Raw genomic sequence first — 17,066 nt, 5'->3', positions numbered from 1 at the left:
TGCAGTTAGTTGCCTTTGTCCTTCTGGATGGGACTAGCCATGAGCTTGGAAGGTGCTTTCAAAGAAACCTTGGTGTATTTCTGTGGTGCATGTTATCAGTGGTTCACACTGCTACTACTAAACATTGGTGGTGTATGTTTGTGGCTGTATCAATCAATTGGGCTGCTTTGTCCTGGACGGTGTCAAGCTTCTTGAGTGTTGTTCAAGATGTACTTATCCAAGCAAGAGGGAAGTATTTTATCACACTTCCAACATATGTCTTACAGATAGTGGACAGGCTTTAGGGGGTCAAAAAATAACTTACTCACTGCAGAATTCCCAGGCTGTGACCTACTCTTTTGCTACAGTATTTACATGGTTAGTTTCTAGTCAATAGCAACTCCTAAGATCAAGACAGTGAAATATTCCAGGATGGTAATGCTGTTGAATGTCAAAGGGGGAATGGTTAAATTCTCTGTATTGGATATGGTCATTCCTGGTACTTGTGTGATATGAATGTTACTTATCATTTGTCAGCCCAAACCTGGACTTTATCCAGGTCTTACTGTATTTGAATGTGGATACCTTCAGTATGTGAGAGATTGTAAATAGTGCTGAACATTATGATGAACAGCAGGTCATTGATGAAGAAATTGACAACGATTGGGCTAAGGACACTATTCTGACGAACCTGTGCAGTGATGTCTTGGGGCTGAGATGATTGACCTCCAACAACCACAACTATCTTCCTTTTTGCCAAGTGTCACTCAAGCCAGCAGAGAGTTTTCTCCCAATTCACATTAACTCAAGTTTGCCAGGACTCTTGGAGCTAAGGTTCCTCATGCTCTTCAGCTCAAACAGCATTGGTTGTATTCTTAAGGGTCTTGAGGTGGTATCTGCAGTGATTGTATTGAGGTCAGCCAGGTGAGCGTCATAGAATAGGAGTTCCCTGTTAATCTGGTAAATCAAGGAGAACCGGCTGTCAGATATAAACATATGTAATCATAGCTGGCTCTGAGAAAGCCAGACCAGTGTCAAGTGTTAAGCACATGTAAATAAAGGGGTGACTTCATGACAGGATACTGGCCTCTGTGGAATTATTTCAGTGTCTACATGTAATCCACATTTTGAAGCCACATAGAAGATTCACAAGGATGATGGCCGTATACACAAGGACTTTGGTATCAGCACGGATGTCACGGTCATCGAAGACTCTCACCCTTAGGTGTCCGAAGGCGGACACTGGATGTAATGTTAAATCTCCACATCAATGTCAGCCTTAGATGATAGGCAGTTCCGCAGATGGGGTACATTTTACGTTTGAGAGGATTTCTTAATGGAGGAACGGACCGGAACTTAACCTGCAAAGGGTTGGTAAAGGCTGAGACCATAACTATGACAGACATGATCTTATTAAACGGTCTATTCTAAAAATCTTATGTTCCTACATCCTCAATGCTCAATCTTGAGGATGGAGTTGACTTTGCTGGGCTAGGTGGACAGCAGGATGTGAACAATTTTAAGTATACGCTTTCCATTAGTCAAACGTGGGATTCACTATTGGCGCTGCATTCCCACTGATACAAGAGGCAATGGATTGCACACATGTACCTCTAACAGCTCCCTGTACACAGCCTGCAGCACCCATTAACAGAAAGAGTTTCCCTTTATCATTGTGAAGTTATCTGTGAACACCACTAACAAATCTTGCACATGTGTATGCCCTCACATCCTCACTTACCCATGGGTGCCTCGAGTGTCTATTCCCTCAGATCGACTGCAAGGTAGAGTTCTGGGCAACAAGAGATATTCAAGAGGACCTGCTTAATTTCATCAGATCAGAACCTGTAAAGTGCAGCAGAGGAGAGTTACAATACTGACCATGCCTCAAGAAAGGCAAAACTAAAATATGCCATTAGACTGCTGAAGATGAGGTCCTGCTGCCTGCATAGCTCAGGCTGCAGTACTCACCGAAAAGAGTCTCCAGGGAGACTGTGGTCTGCTGCACAACCTCAAACAGCAAAGAGGTGAGTACTTTGCAGACCAGGAGATAGACAAGGAAGAAGGGGACGGAAGTAATGTTCACAAGGAAGTGGACAGTGTGGCTGCAGCTGTGACTCCACGACAATGAAACAACATAGTAGACTACCATGTGACACCCACGTTGCCTTTGGATTCTGGCCTCGATGCTGCAAGATCTCTCCATCTGCTCATCAGTAAGTGTCACAGTGGAATTGCCAGCAGACTGCAACACTGTCCCAGACTAGGAGAAAGGGAGGACCGCAGATGCTGGAGACCAGAGTTGAAAAATGTGATGCTGGGAAAAACACAGCAGGCCAGGCAGTATCTGAGGAGCAGGAGAATCGACGTTTCAGGCATAAGCCCTTCTTCCTTCAAGGTAGGCATCCTTGCAAGAGGATTCGCAGTAGGTTAAGGTCAACCAGGAGAAAGTGAGGACTGCAGATGCTGGAGACCAGAGTTGAAAATGTGATGTTGGAAAAACACAGCAGGCCAGGCAGTATCCGAGGTGCAGGAGAATCGACGTTTCGGGCATAAGCTCTTCTTCCTTTTTCAACTCTGGTCTCCAGCATCTGCAGTCCTCACATTCTCCTAGTTGATCTTAACTACTGCGAATCTTCTTGCAAGGATGCCTACCTTGAAGAAACTCTCCTCCTCCCTCTACAAGGAGAAAAAGGGCTTATGCCTGAAACATCGATTTCCTGCTCCTCGGATGCTGCCTTGCCTGCTGTGTTTTTCCAGCATCACATTTTTCAACACTGCCACAGACTAATCTACATTCCCACAACCTTTGAAAGATAGAAGGAAAAGTTTTGCCAGCTGGCATGAGCAAGACCATTTGCATGCTAACCTGTAAGCCATGTCTCTCATTGGCACTCACGCCAAAAACTATTGCTGATGACTAGCTCAGAATGCTCATTGTGGTCGCCTACAATATATTGCATGCCTCAGCAAGAGGTGTGTTTAGACAATAGCTTCTGATGACTGATAAATTGTGAATGCTATCTTGCAACCACTGACTATGCAAAGTTAGCAAAGACAAACCTACATCTGTCAACATGCACAGAGAGATACCACTACCTCTGAGACCACACTATTGATTTTTTTTCTCTCTATCAGTTACATCACCCATCATTGACAGACAATGAAGTGCCCCTGAATGTCAAGAGAAAGTGAGAACTGCAGATGCTGGAGATCAGAGTCGAGAATATGGTGCTGGAAAAGCACAGCAGGTCAGGCAGTATCCGAGGAGCAGAGAACTGACATTTCAGCAAAAGCCCTTCATCAGGAATATCCCTGAATATTAGCTTACTTAATAAGATAATATAGATATCTACTTAATAAGAGCCCATGGCATTAGGTGTAATATATCAGCATAGATAGAGGATTGGCTAACTAAAAGAAAACAGAGAATTAGAACAAAGCAGACATTTTCAGATGACAATCTATAACAATTAGAATGCCACCAGGATCAGTGCTGGGCTCACAATTATTTCCGATATACATTGAGAAATTGTGTAGATTGAGATTGTACTCACTGGTGTTTAGAAAAACGAGAGGAGACATTATTGAAACATACAAAATTCCTTGGGAGATATGGAGAAGTTGTTTCCTTTTGTGGAAGAGTCTCAGGCCAGAGAGTATGGTCTCAGAGTAAGAGGTGACCCAGTTTAGACTGAAATGAGCAGGAATTCTTTTTCTCAGAGAATAGTAAATCTGTGCAATTCTGTACCTGGATCTCTGGATTAATAGTATATCATTAATGTCACTTGGGCCCTTACCTCCTCATTACTACAATTTCCAACATTAAGGCCATTCAATAAATATGAATAAAGTGCTCTGAAACATATATTTACAAATGAGTTACAACCCTGTAATGACAGGATATCTGTGCCACTTCTAAACTATTATAACCTTTTCAATTTTTGTCTCCTAATACTATTCGTAGGTACACTCCCAAGATCTATTGGCAACTATCTGCTCTGTGTTATATCTGCAATCTGAACTGACTTTGGCTGCCATTCTGTAGTGGTCCAACGCTGAGAGGGCTCTGGACTGCTGAGGACCTATAAACATGCAGGTACACTCTCTTCACCTTTGGAGACCACAAGACGTGGAAGCAGAGGAGACCACACACCCTCAGAACACCCTGAGATGACTATTCTGGTGCAAATTATTGGCACACCTCTTCCCTGGCTCCAGGAGAAAAAAAAAGGGCACATAGAAGGAGATCAAGGTGGCTCAACCCATTTGCCCTAGCCACTACTGGATAAGTCACCACCCTTTCCAGGGAAGAAGCCAAGAGGTCTCATGCCAGAGCTATGACAGCAGTCAGAATTCTGACCCCTCAACATTTCGCTCAAGACTGAGATTGACCTTTGGTTTCCTGCTGTTACATTCCCTTGCTTGTTTCTGCATCTGCAGCAGGCCCGTTATGGTCAATTGCAGAGGCATGTCATTGGCCTAGTCTCCAGTAGTCCTCCAAGTGCCAGGGAACTTGTCTGTCACATTCTCCACCAGCTGATGTGGCATAATATGTTCACCAGATTGTGCTTCTGATCCTAATCTAGAATATGGACCCACTGAGGTCAATGCCTCCGTATTAGTGGAGGATATCAGGGACTGACTTTACCACTAAGTACACTGCTTCTTCCTTCTCAGATGTGGAGGTGGAGTTGAAGCTGGGGACGGCTGCCTCTTCCCTTGCTCTTGTTCATGCTGCAATGGAGAACATAAAGAATGAGCTCACAGTTCAACACAATCCCTTGTAATATCAATGTTTCAGACATTCTCCTTTCATCAATCAGTTGTCAACACCAGCCAGAGGCATCCTCATTCGAACACCTTGAACTTTCGGACCCTCCATCCGTGGATAATTGTTCACAAAACTCCTTGGCCAGATCTGATACCCTTCACCAAGGGTCAATATTCTGATACCTGTAACAGTTATTCCACAGGCAGAATCAGTTCATAGCCACGTTCTGATCATGCAAGGAAAATCACTGTGCCCTCCTTAATCAGTGTTCCACTCATACACTTTCCTGCAACTCATACAATGGTCACAGAACGAAAAGGCTCCTATACATCCAATTAACGTCATCCATCCTGTTATGGACCAGGCCTGACCTCAGTTCAAGAAAGTAACCCAGACCCTAACTTTGCTAGTTGTTTTCAACAGGTGTAAGGTGGATATTCCAAGAGGGATGCAGCTGGCCAAACCACTTAATTTTAAACAAAGGAAAATTTACTTACAAGATTACCGAATGAAACACAAACAAAAGAGAACAGAATACAGAATAGCTTAACCTATCCAAAAACCCAACAGATTATCCCAATTTAATAATGCTGATCCAAAAACTTGCAACAATCCCCATAAACACTCCTTGGCATAAAAGGTAAAATCAAACACAGAGTATTACAGGAGAGAAGTCAGAGAGAGAATACCCACCTGGACCTGCTTCTTTGGGTCCAGCAGCTTTTACTACACTACTGCTACAAACCAAACCAAACTCAAGGGAGGCTGAGCTGGGAGAACTGGCCACTCCTCTCTCATTGGACAAGTATTCTTTTAAACTTGAAAGTTGTTTTTTTTTGAGGTAGTATCTGTTAGCTATAATTAAATGGACCCAAAAATCCATCCAAACCTAGACTTTTCAGAGTCTGTGCCTTTTACAACCTCTCTGGAAAAAAAAAGACCCAAGGCCAACATAACCTTGTTAAAACGAGCAGTTTTATCACTATCTGATGCTGAGACCTACACCTTGTCCTCCTGTGGAGAGAGAAATAGAGTTAATGTTTTGAGTCTGTTATGACTCTTCTTTTGAAGATTTAAGCAATATTCACTTGTTTTCCCATAGATGCCAGGAGCTATAGGCCAAGTGATGGAAAATGGGATTGTGTAGTCACATCCTTATTTGCCATCATGGACACATTGGGCTGAATTGCCTCTTTCTGAGCTGGGAACAACTTCTAATCTCTGCTTCAAACTCATCGAGGCCACCTTGGTCAGGTGTGGAGGCCTGCTGCTTCCATCACAGGGATACAGGAGCTCCCACCATTCCCCAACAGGCTGGAGGAGAACCTGCAGGAATGCATTGTTAAACCATGTGACCATTCAGCATCTGCTCTGAGGCATAACTCATGATGGCAGCATCTGTAAGTTATCCATAGCAATGAGAAAGTCTCGATATTTCCAGGATAGCAACCAAACCAAGCACAGGACTTGAATGCCTCACTGAACACCCTTTAGAAATGGTGCTCAGATCTTAAAAACTTAGAAATATAACATGTTCTGTTCATATCTCAGCTTGTATAGTAGTGGTTTAGATACTAAAAACAAAGCAGCAAAAAAAATCTACCAAATATGATGATAATATCGAGATGCAGAGACTGGGGATGTTAAGGGAATGTAGGACACATTATTAAATGAGAATGTAAGATTGGAGAAGAAGCTTTTGGTGCAATTTGTAATGGCAGATTTAATGCAGTAATTCCTATTTTACACAACATGATGTTCCAAAACTGTCAGAAAACATAATTGAAAGGAGATTACAGACCAGAATTACCAGAGTCTGATAACCATAAAATAAACATTTAAATTGCATTTCTGGTTCAAAGTAATTCTTTCTAACACAGAGATAATAGTAGTCCTATCTTTGGAGTCTCTTCCAGCAATCAATCAATCTATCTCGTAAGCTGAATAGTTTTACCTTGTACTCTATGCTTTCCTCACTTACATTTTTTTCCAAGTTTGCTTATAATACACATGGTCTTAAATTTGTGTAAAAACTTTCATGCACAATATTATGGAATAGCTGCCAGGCATTAAATGTCAAGTGACTAAACAAAATTCATTTGCTGTGTCATTTTAGATGGCCTTTCTGATATTACCTGGTTTGTTAATTTTATACAAATTACCTTTTATTATGTTCATATACAGGATTAGACAGAGTTAGAGTGGATTTATGAAAGGAAAAACTTGTTTGAAAATCTACTGGATTTTTTTGAAGATACCAGGCAGGTTTGAGAAGGGGAAGCCAGTGGACGTGGTTTAGCTGGACTCTCAGAAGACTTTTGATAAGGTTCCACATAAGATTAAATTTAAAGTGCATGAAATTGGGTTTAGTGCATAGACATTGACAGAAGTGGTTAGCAGATAGCAAACAAGGAGGTAGAATAAACAGGCCATCTTCGGAGTGTCAGGCAGTGATTAGTGTGGAACTGTTATAGACCAAACCAGACCCTCTTTAAACATAGTAGGAAAGGTAGCCGAGACCCTAACTTTTCTAGTTGTTTGAAGCAGTTGTACTCCAGGAGCGACGCAGCTTGTCAAACCACTTGGCTTTAAATAAAGCAGAATTTATTTACACATGAACAAAAGAAAACTGAATTTAGAATAACATAATTACTTGAAAACCCAACTGACACAAAAACGCGACTTAACAAAGAGCCATTCCAATTTCGTGCAAAATCCCATAAACACACCTCTTGGCAAAAACGTAAATTCAAACATAGGATCTTACAGGAGAGAGATATCAGAGAAATAGAGAGGATCGGCATGGAGATGTTTCTTTGGGTCACCAACTAAAACTAACCAAAACTAGAAATAACCTGATACTAGGAGAACTGGCCACTCCCCTTTCATTGTACAAGTGCTTTAAGAAAAAAGCCTGAAAACCCTTTCTGAAATGATGACTATGGCAGCTTTTTTTTTAGTAAAAAGTGAGGTCTGCAGATGCTGGAGATCAGAGCTGAAAATGTGTTGCTGGTTAAAGCGCAGCAGGTCAGGCAGCATCCAAGGAACAGGAAATTCGACGTTTCGGGCATAAGCCCTGATTCCTGATGAAGGGCTTATGCCCGAAACGTCGAATTTCTTGTTCCTTGAATACTGCCTGACCTGCTGCGCTTTAACCAGCAACACATTTTCAGCTTTTTTTTTAGCCATTATTAAAGTAGCCAACTCATACATTTCAGCAACTCTGCCTTTACAACCCCACTTTAAAAAAAGACAGAATAACCTTGTTAAAGGAGCAGTATCGTCACAGTACCATAGAGATCAATGCTTGGACACCAGCTACTCTCATCTAGGTTAATGATTTGGATGAGGGAACTAAATGTATATATCTCCAGGTTTACAGATGACATAAAGCAGATGGGAGAGTGAACAGTGAGGACAATGCAGACATGTTTCAGTGTGATTTGAACAGATTGAGTGTGTGGACAAATGCATGAAAGATGAAGTATGCTGTGGATAAATTGAAGTTCTACACTTTGGAAGCAAATACGGTAACACAGATTATTATCTGACTGCTGTTACATTGGAAAGGGGGAGGTACAATGAGACCTGGGTGTCCTTGTGACCTGTCTCTGAAGGTAAGTATGAACCAGAAGCAGTGGCAAAGGCACATGGTATGTTCGTCTTCATAGCAACAGCACAGGAGCAGGGACAATTTGTTGCAACGGTATAAGGCATTGGTGAGACAGCACCTAGAGCATTATGTGCAGTTTTGGCCTCCTTATCTGTAGAATGATGTTCTGGCTATGGAGGGAGTGCAGCAAAGGTATACCAGATGGATTCCTGGAGTGGGATAGGGCTGACTCCTGACTCCAGTAAGCTTCACACAGTCAGGAAGGAGGCATCCCATCCAGAGTGAGACACAGCCCAGGTGAGTGTACAGTTAGGGGAATTGGAGGCAGGGTGGGAATTTGGTGCGGAGGGGAAGAAGAGATTTTTGCTTGTATTTTTTGGCTCATAGTTTATAAGGTTTTTTTTGAAACAGGATAAATTGAAACCCAGGATCAGGAAACCAATATAAAAAAATGACATCACAGGAAAACTGTAAGGTCATTGGTTGGTATCTGACTATCTTTTATAGGTTACTTTCAGATTGAATACAAATAGGGAAATATTTACAGGCTAGCAAACTAAAAGAGCAGTAATTTTTTAAAAATATTAAATTATGAGCAAACTAATTAAAATACAGATGCAGAGCCAGGTGATGTGTTGTACATGCATGATGTGGGAGTTGGTGGACCCCATTGTGGTTCATAATGACCACTTCTGGAGAGGAACTCCGGTACTCTGATTTGATGAGCTAGAGTCTGAACACTGCAACTCATCAGGGAGGGGTAGTGTTACCTAGGTGCTATGTTTCAGGAGGCACTCACACCTCTTAGATTAACTACCTTGTATTTGGTCAGTGGTCAGGGACAAGAGGTAATGCTAAAGAAGCGTCAGTCCTTGATCTTGTCTAACAGGTTTGAGATTCATACTCCCTATGTAGATGAATGGGGGCTGTAGGGATGATGAGAAAACTGTGGTGCAGAACACCATTCAAAGGTGGAGTGGAGGTGTAGGAGAAAAGAGAAATGTAGTTGTAATCAGGGATAGTATAATTAAGGAAATACACACCGATTTCTGTGGCCAGAATCGAACGTCCCAAAGGCTGTATTGCATGCCTAGTGCCCAGGACATCTCATGTGGGCTGCAGAGGAATTTGGAGTGGGAGGGGAAAAATCTAGTCATCATGGTCTACTTGGTACCAACAATATAGGTAGAAAGAGGAAAGAGGTTCTGCTGAGAGAATATGAGCAGGTAGGGGCTAAATTAAAAAGCAGAATCAAAATGTAATAATCACTGAATTACTAATTGACATAGGATCAACAAGTTAAAGAGGCAAACGTGTGGCTCAAAGAGAAAAGGATTCAAATTCATGGGATATTTGCACCAGTACGGGGAAGGAAGGAGCTGTTGCAATTGAACAGGTTCCACCGGAATCATGCTGGGACCAGAATCCCAATGAATCATCTAATTCGGGTGATCAGGCTTTAAACTAAATAGTGGGGATGGGGGCTGGTTTCAGTTGCATCGAATATTATGGAAGAAGTTAGAACAGGAGAGGGCTCAGCAAAGGCTCTTAAAGTTTCCAAAACAAATAATCGGACAGGCAGTATGGAAAGGGTCAGGGATCTAATTTCAGGCTCAGCAGACAAGAGGAAAGCTATGAAAGGGGTCAATCAATATAGGAGTGAGGGTGTTGTACTGAAATGCACACCGTATATGAAATAAGGTAAATGAGCCTATAGCATAGACTGAAATTGGCAGGTACGATGCTATGGGTATCACAGAGATGTGGTTGCAAGGGGATCAGGACTGGGAACTGAATATCCAAAGATACATTTCCTATTGAAAAGGCAGGCAGCTGGGAAGAGAGGACAGAGTTGTCTTTTAGTAAGAAACGAAGTCAAACCAATAGCAAGGAGTAATATAGAATCGGAAGGCATGGATTCTGTGTGGGTAGAGTTGACGAACTCTTAAGGAAGAAAGACCTTGATGGGAGTTGTGTGCAGGCCTCCTAGCAGTAATCAGGATGTGGGGAAGAAAATGAACTGGGAGACAGAAAAGGCATGTAAGAAAGATGCTATTACAATAACCATTGGGAAATTCAGTATACAGGGGAACTGGGAAATTTAGATTGGTAGCAGATCTGCAGAAAAGGAATTCATAGAATGTCTATGAGGTGTTTTTTGGAGCAGGTTATGGTAAACTCTGTGAGGGAAAAGGCAATTCTTGATTTGGTGATGTGTAAAGAGGCAGACTTGATTAGGGAAATTGAAGTGAATGAAACCCTTGCAGGGACAGTGAACATAATATGATAAAGTTCACCGTAATTTGAAAGAGAGAGCCTGGAATTAAATGTAATGGTATTACAATTGAGTAAAGGTAACTACAAAGACATGAGGGAGGAGCTGGCCAGAGTTGATTGGAAGGGGAGCCTAGCAGGGAGGCAGTGGAGCAGCAATGCCGGTAGTTTCTAAGGGTAATTCGGGAGACACTGCAGAAATTCATCCCACAGAGGAAGTAACATATTCAGCTGAGGATGAGGTAACCATGCTTGACACAACAAGTCGGGACAATATAATAGCAAACAAAAAGCATACAATGTTTTGAAGATTAGTGGGAAGCCAGAGGATTGGGAAATCTTTCAAAACTAGCAGATCGTAACTAAAAATAGCAATAAGGGGGAGAAGATAATATCTGAGAGGAAACCAGCTAGTAATATAAAAAAGGATTTCAAGAATTCTTTTGTTTATCTGAAATGTAATAGTGGAAATTAGACCTCTGGAAAATAAAGCTGGAGAAGTAGTAATGGGGAAAAAGAAATGGCAGAGGAACTGAATAGGTACTTTGTATTAGTTTTCACAATGGAAGACATCAGTAGAATACCAGAATTTCAAGAAAATCAGGGGCAGAGATGAGTGCGATAGACATCACTGAGGAAACTAAAAGGTCCAAAGGTAGATAAATCACCAGGACCAGATGGATTACACCCCAGAGTTCCGAAGGGAATAGCTGAGGGGATTATAGAGGCATTGGTGGTGAGAATCATTAGAGACAGGGAGGATCCCAGAGGAATGGAAATTGGCTAACATAACACCCCTGTTTAAGAAGGGAGGGAGGCAGAAGACAAGAAACATTAGGGCTGATTAGCCTGACCTTAGTCATTGGTAAGATTTTAGTATACATTATTAAGGATGAGTTTGTGGAGTATTTGAAAGTGCATGGTAAATTATGGCTTAGTCAGCACGGCTTTGCCAACAGCAGTTGATGCCGGACAAACCTGTTAAAATTCTTTGAGGAGGTAATGAGAAAGTTAGACAAGGAGAGCCAACGATTATGATCTATGTGGATTTCTGAAAGGCCTTTGACAAGTTGATGCACAGGAGGCTGCTAAATAAGATAAGAGCCCATGGTGTTGGGGCAAGGTATTGGCATGGATAGAGGATTGCTGATTAGCAGGAGGATGAGAATGCTGATAAAGGGGTCTTATTCAGGATGGCAACTAGTGGAATTCCACTGGGGACCAAGTTGGAACAAACCAATTAACATCATTCATTAATGATTTGGACAAAGGAACTGAGGCATTGTCGTTAAGTTTGCAGAGGTGGGAGGATGGGTAGTATTGAGGAAGCAGAGCGACGGGTAGTATTGAGGAAGCAGGGAGCCTGCAGAAGGATTTGGATGAACTAGGAGAGTGTGCAAAGAAGTGGCAGATAGAATACAATGCGGGAAATTGTGAGGTTATACACTCTGGTAGGAAGAATAGAGGCTTATAATATTGTCTAAATGGGAAATGGGTTTCGATATTTGAAATACAAAGGGAGTTAGGGTTAGGATTCATTCAGGATTCTTTTCAAGTTAACAAACAGATTCACTTGATAGCTAGGAAGGTAAATGCCATGTTAGCATAATTTCAAAAGGACTAGAATACAAGAGGAGAAATGTACTTTATACAAATACTGTATAAAGCTCTGGTCAGACCACGTTTGGAATATTGTGAGCAGTCTTCAGCCACATATCTAGGGAAGAATGTACTGGTCTTGGTGGGGTTCTAGAGGAGGTTTACAAGACTCATCCTCGGATGAAATGGCTTGCCATATGAGGAGTAGTTGAGGACTCTGGGTTTGTGCTTGATAGAATTTTGAAGGATGAGGGGGGAAATCTGTTTGAAACTTAGAGTATTGAGTACCTGGATGGAGTGAATGTGGAGACGTTTCCACTAGTAGGAGAGACTAGGATCCAAGGGTAGAGCCTCAGAGTGAAAGCATGACCCTTTAGAACCGAGATGAGGAGGAATTTCTTCTGTCAGAGGGTGGTTAATCACACAGTTATGTTGGCTTTTAAACCTTTGAATCCATGTTGTATATACATAATATCTAATGTTGAAGGAACTCAGTTGCTGATTACTATAAATATGAAACAAATGTAAAGAATTATATAAATGATTTTGGATGAGAACATAGGAAGGATAGTTTGTGAGTTTACGCGAGACACCAAATCAGTGGTATAGTGGATAGTGAAGAAGATTATCTAAAAGTACAATGGGATCTTGATCAACTGGATCAATGGGCCAAAGAGTGGCAGATGGATTTTAACTTAGATAAATGTGAGGTGTTGCATTTTGGTAAGATGGACCAGGGAGGACCTACATAGTTAATGGTAGGGTCCTGGGGAGTGTTGTTGAACAGAGAGAGGGTTTGGGTACATAATTCCTTCAAATTGGTGTCACAGGTGGACAGGGTGGTGAAGAAGGCATTTACATGCTTGCCTTAATCAGTCCGTGCATTGAATACAAAAGATGGAACATCATGTTGTGGCTGTTGAGACATTGTTGAGGCCACTTTTGGAAAACTGTTTACAGTTCTGGTTGCCCTGCAATAAGAAGGATATTATTAAATTGGAAAGGATGCAGAAAAGATTAACAAGGATGTTACCAGGATGTACAGTTTGAGTTACAAGGAGAGGCTGGAAAGACTGGGACTTTTTTTCCCTGGAGCTTAGCAGATTGAGGGGTGAATTTACAAAGGTTTATAAAATAATGAGGGGTATAGACAAAGTGAATAGCAAAGGTCTTTTCCCCAGAGAAGTAATAATTAATCTGAGAATAAAGAATACATTTATTCATGACAAATTCTTTAAAACAATTATTTAAACTAAACAAACGAATGCAAAAGGATCAGCTATTTGGCAAAATATTTGAAATCATTAAAATCATTTAGACATAAATTATGGGCAAATGTTTGTACGTCAGAGAAAATCTAATTAAGTTGTTCAGTTTATAGAATACACCAAGTTCCTGCATTGTATATCCAGTGAGCTGGATAAACTGAACATCCCTGAGTGGAAACATTATATGTGTCTGGCCTATGCACAATGCAGGGATGATTCTCTGGCCCGAAGTTGAAAGTTGAGAAGCCATGTTCAAAGAGAGAGTACATTGGAGTTGGGTTACAACATCAAATTTATAATTCTGCAATGGTGCTCCTTGCTGGCGAATGAGACTAAATGAGTAGCTCATTCAGAGGACTAGCATGATGATTTTCTTTATTAATTATCCAAGAGTTAAGGGTGTTGATGCCCTGGACCACAGGGCAGCTAAGAGTTAACTAACATTGCTGTGGGTCTGGAGTCACATGTAGTTCAGACCAGGAAAGGCTGGCAGTTCCTTCCTTAATCAACATAAATGGACCAGATGGGTTTTTTTTTTCAATGATCAAGAATGGTTTCATGGTCATCATTTGACTCTTAATTCTAGATTTTCAATAAATTTGAACACCACTATCTGCGTTGTTAAGGTTTGAATCCATGTCCCCAGGATGTTCCCTGGGTCTCTGGATTAACAGTCCAGCAATAAACCATTAGGCCATCACCTCCCCTATAAAGTGTAAAACTCTATGTTTGAAAATAGGTCAGTCATGATTCCATCCTACCTTTGTTGGAAAATTAACAGAAACATCACAAAATGGGACTGATCCACTATTTAAGTCAATTCTCTAGGGTTTTCACTGTGTAAGTATAGACATGTTGCTTGTGCATAACAGTACATGTGTGATGTAAGTTTCAACTCCACAAAGTAACATGGTGTAGGTGGCTTAGGTTTCCATTGGGAAGAATATGAAAAGTCTTCCCAGCTCACATCCATTTTGCTGATGCTTCTCCAAATTCAAATGCCAGTCGATCAATCAATTTCTGTATAAATGTCATTTGAATTCAGCAACATGGGACCGAAATGAAGCTCTATAAATTGTGTATGTAAATCCATGCAATCATAATCACCACTTCTATACAACTGCCATAAAGAGTTTGATCTTCAAACAGAAGTTAAATTATATCAAGACAGAGGACACCAAGTGAAAAGAAGGCAGTACACATTCGAATTTCACTGGCCATGTTGAACTAGGAAGACCCAAAGAAATAGCCTCAAGCAGTCAGGAGAAAGGAGAGATAATGATGGTGGTGGTAGTAATGAGGGATCATGGTGGGAGTGGTGGTAGAGGTGGTATTGAGAGAGTATTGCAGTTTGAGAAGGGGATAGGAAATATGGAACATGGAAGGTTTAATTTCCCAGACCCAAATCAAGTTGCTGACAGTTGGCCTTCTCGAAAAACTATGCTCATGCACAATATATTCATAGAAATATAGAAACATCAGAATTAGGAGCAGAGTGGGCCTTTCAATATGATTATGACTGATCATCCAAATCAGTGCCCTCTTCCTGCTTTCTCCCCATAACTTTGATCTTTTTAGCTCCAAGAAAATTCCACAGGCTCACCACCCTCTGGGTGAAGAAATGTTTCTTCATCTCGATCCTAAGTTGCCCACCTGTAGCCTTAACTGTGACTCTTGGTTCTGTCCTCTCCTGCCATTGAGAACATCCTTCCTGAATGTACTCTGTCTAATCCTGTTAGGTTTTTATGAGTTTCTAAAAGATACCCCTTATTGTTCTAAACTTCAGTGAATTTAGCCCTAATCGATCCAATCTCTCTTTGCATGTCCGTTGTGCCATCTCAGGAATCAGTCTGGAAAACCTTTGTTGCACTCCATCTAGACAAGAACATCTTTGCTTAGATAAGGGGATGAAACCTACACACAGTACTCCAGGTGTGTCTCACCAAGGGTCTGTACAACTGCATCTCTGTTCCTGTACTCAAATTGTCTTGCGATGAAGGCCAATCTACCATTTGCCTTCTTCACCACTTGCTGCAAGAGTATGTCACTGCTTTGATCGTAACTGCTGGGCAGGTGAGAGTGGAAAAGGTCTTTTAGGTTCTAATAATTACTGACAGACAAACACGTAATGCTTCAAATTAACTCAAATGAAATGCTGCTCTGATGGAAATAATGATAAAGTTCACTTCTTAAAACCACTATTTCAAGCTTGTTGTCCGTCTCTTGTACAAGATGAAAGATCCAGAAGAGGCCAACATATAATTCGTTTGTATTATTCACTCAACAGTATATCATAGCAATGCTTCAATTAAAAACCCAGGGAATACAATTATTCTTCACCTATGGTTCAACACTAAAACACCATTTTAATGCAAAAAGAATCCCCAGGCTCTTCAAAAATATACATAAGGAACACAGTTGTGATCCAGAAAGAGACCAGCTTTATGGGACAAAAATTAGGTGTGGGAGTTTTATTTTCCAGATGGAAAAAGTGGAGGAGAGGTTTAATGAGGAAATTTCAGAGCTTATTCCCTTATAATCATTGTTTTTTTATGAATAAAATGCATATGGTGATCTTCAGACTTATCCTGGCAACATATAAGAAATTGTTTAAAAAATTGTTGTATTTCTACAGGGTGACCATGAGAAACAAAAGGCTACAAGGGTAAGAAATCAGGTGGAAGCCACACAAAAAGAACATATAACAGAAAGTAAAAAGAGTTCATATTATCATCCTTTCAATAAGCATTTTGTCTCGTGAACAGGGAAAAATATCCTTAAAACATTTGCTTGGTCATCAAAATAAAAAATAATTAAAATTTCATCCAAATGATTTATTTTGATTCATTTAACATTGCATCAAGTTCAATCTCCTTTGAAATTGCGAAGAGATTATGACTGTTAAACTTCAGTTGCAAATATAGTGACAATCTCACAAGGTATTGCCATAATAGTAAATTATTTCAACTTTCATTATATCAAAATTGCATTGCAGATAAAAAAAAACACCAGCGGCTATAACTTTTCAGTAGCAGGAATGTGCTAAGACCTTTTCAACAAGTGAGCTAGTAAAAGAGTTACTGTAACCAAAGCCCACTCAACATTTTACATTTAATTTAGTGTATACCATAGTTATGATGTACAATGAAATGTACGGAAATAAAAATAAACTCACAAATCATTTCAGCTATGATTGATTTAGAATGTAACATGGTACTTTTGTAGACACTCATGACATTAAAATTAAACAGAATTCAGTCTGGGCCACCACTTGTTATTTTTCAGATGGGGTGTTTCATCTGAAAAGCATGTTTCTGCGTACCTTGTCCATCCAAGCATTACATAAACAGGCTTCAACTGTAGAAGTGACAGGAGACGTGTTTTTGTTTTCATGGAACTTCCTATGTGGGAATTGCTGAGCAAAGTCTGTGTTTTTTTTTAATCTTTGAACTCTATTTTGGTTGGGTCAGGAAGAGAATAGACGACTATTCTCAAATGAATAGACGCAAGTTAATTAAACATTCAAACTGAGGTTTTTTTAGGTCTTGAACACCAAAGT

The sequence above is a fragment of the Hemiscyllium ocellatum genome, chromosome 3, assembly GCF_020745735.1.
Source record: "Hemiscyllium ocellatum isolate sHemOce1 chromosome 3, sHemOce1.pat.X.cur, whole genome shotgun sequence".
NCBI lineage: Eukaryota > Metazoa > Chordata > Chondrichthyes > Orectolobiformes > Hemiscylliidae > Hemiscyllium > Hemiscyllium ocellatum.
This window is presented reverse-complemented; position numbering follows the sequence as displayed.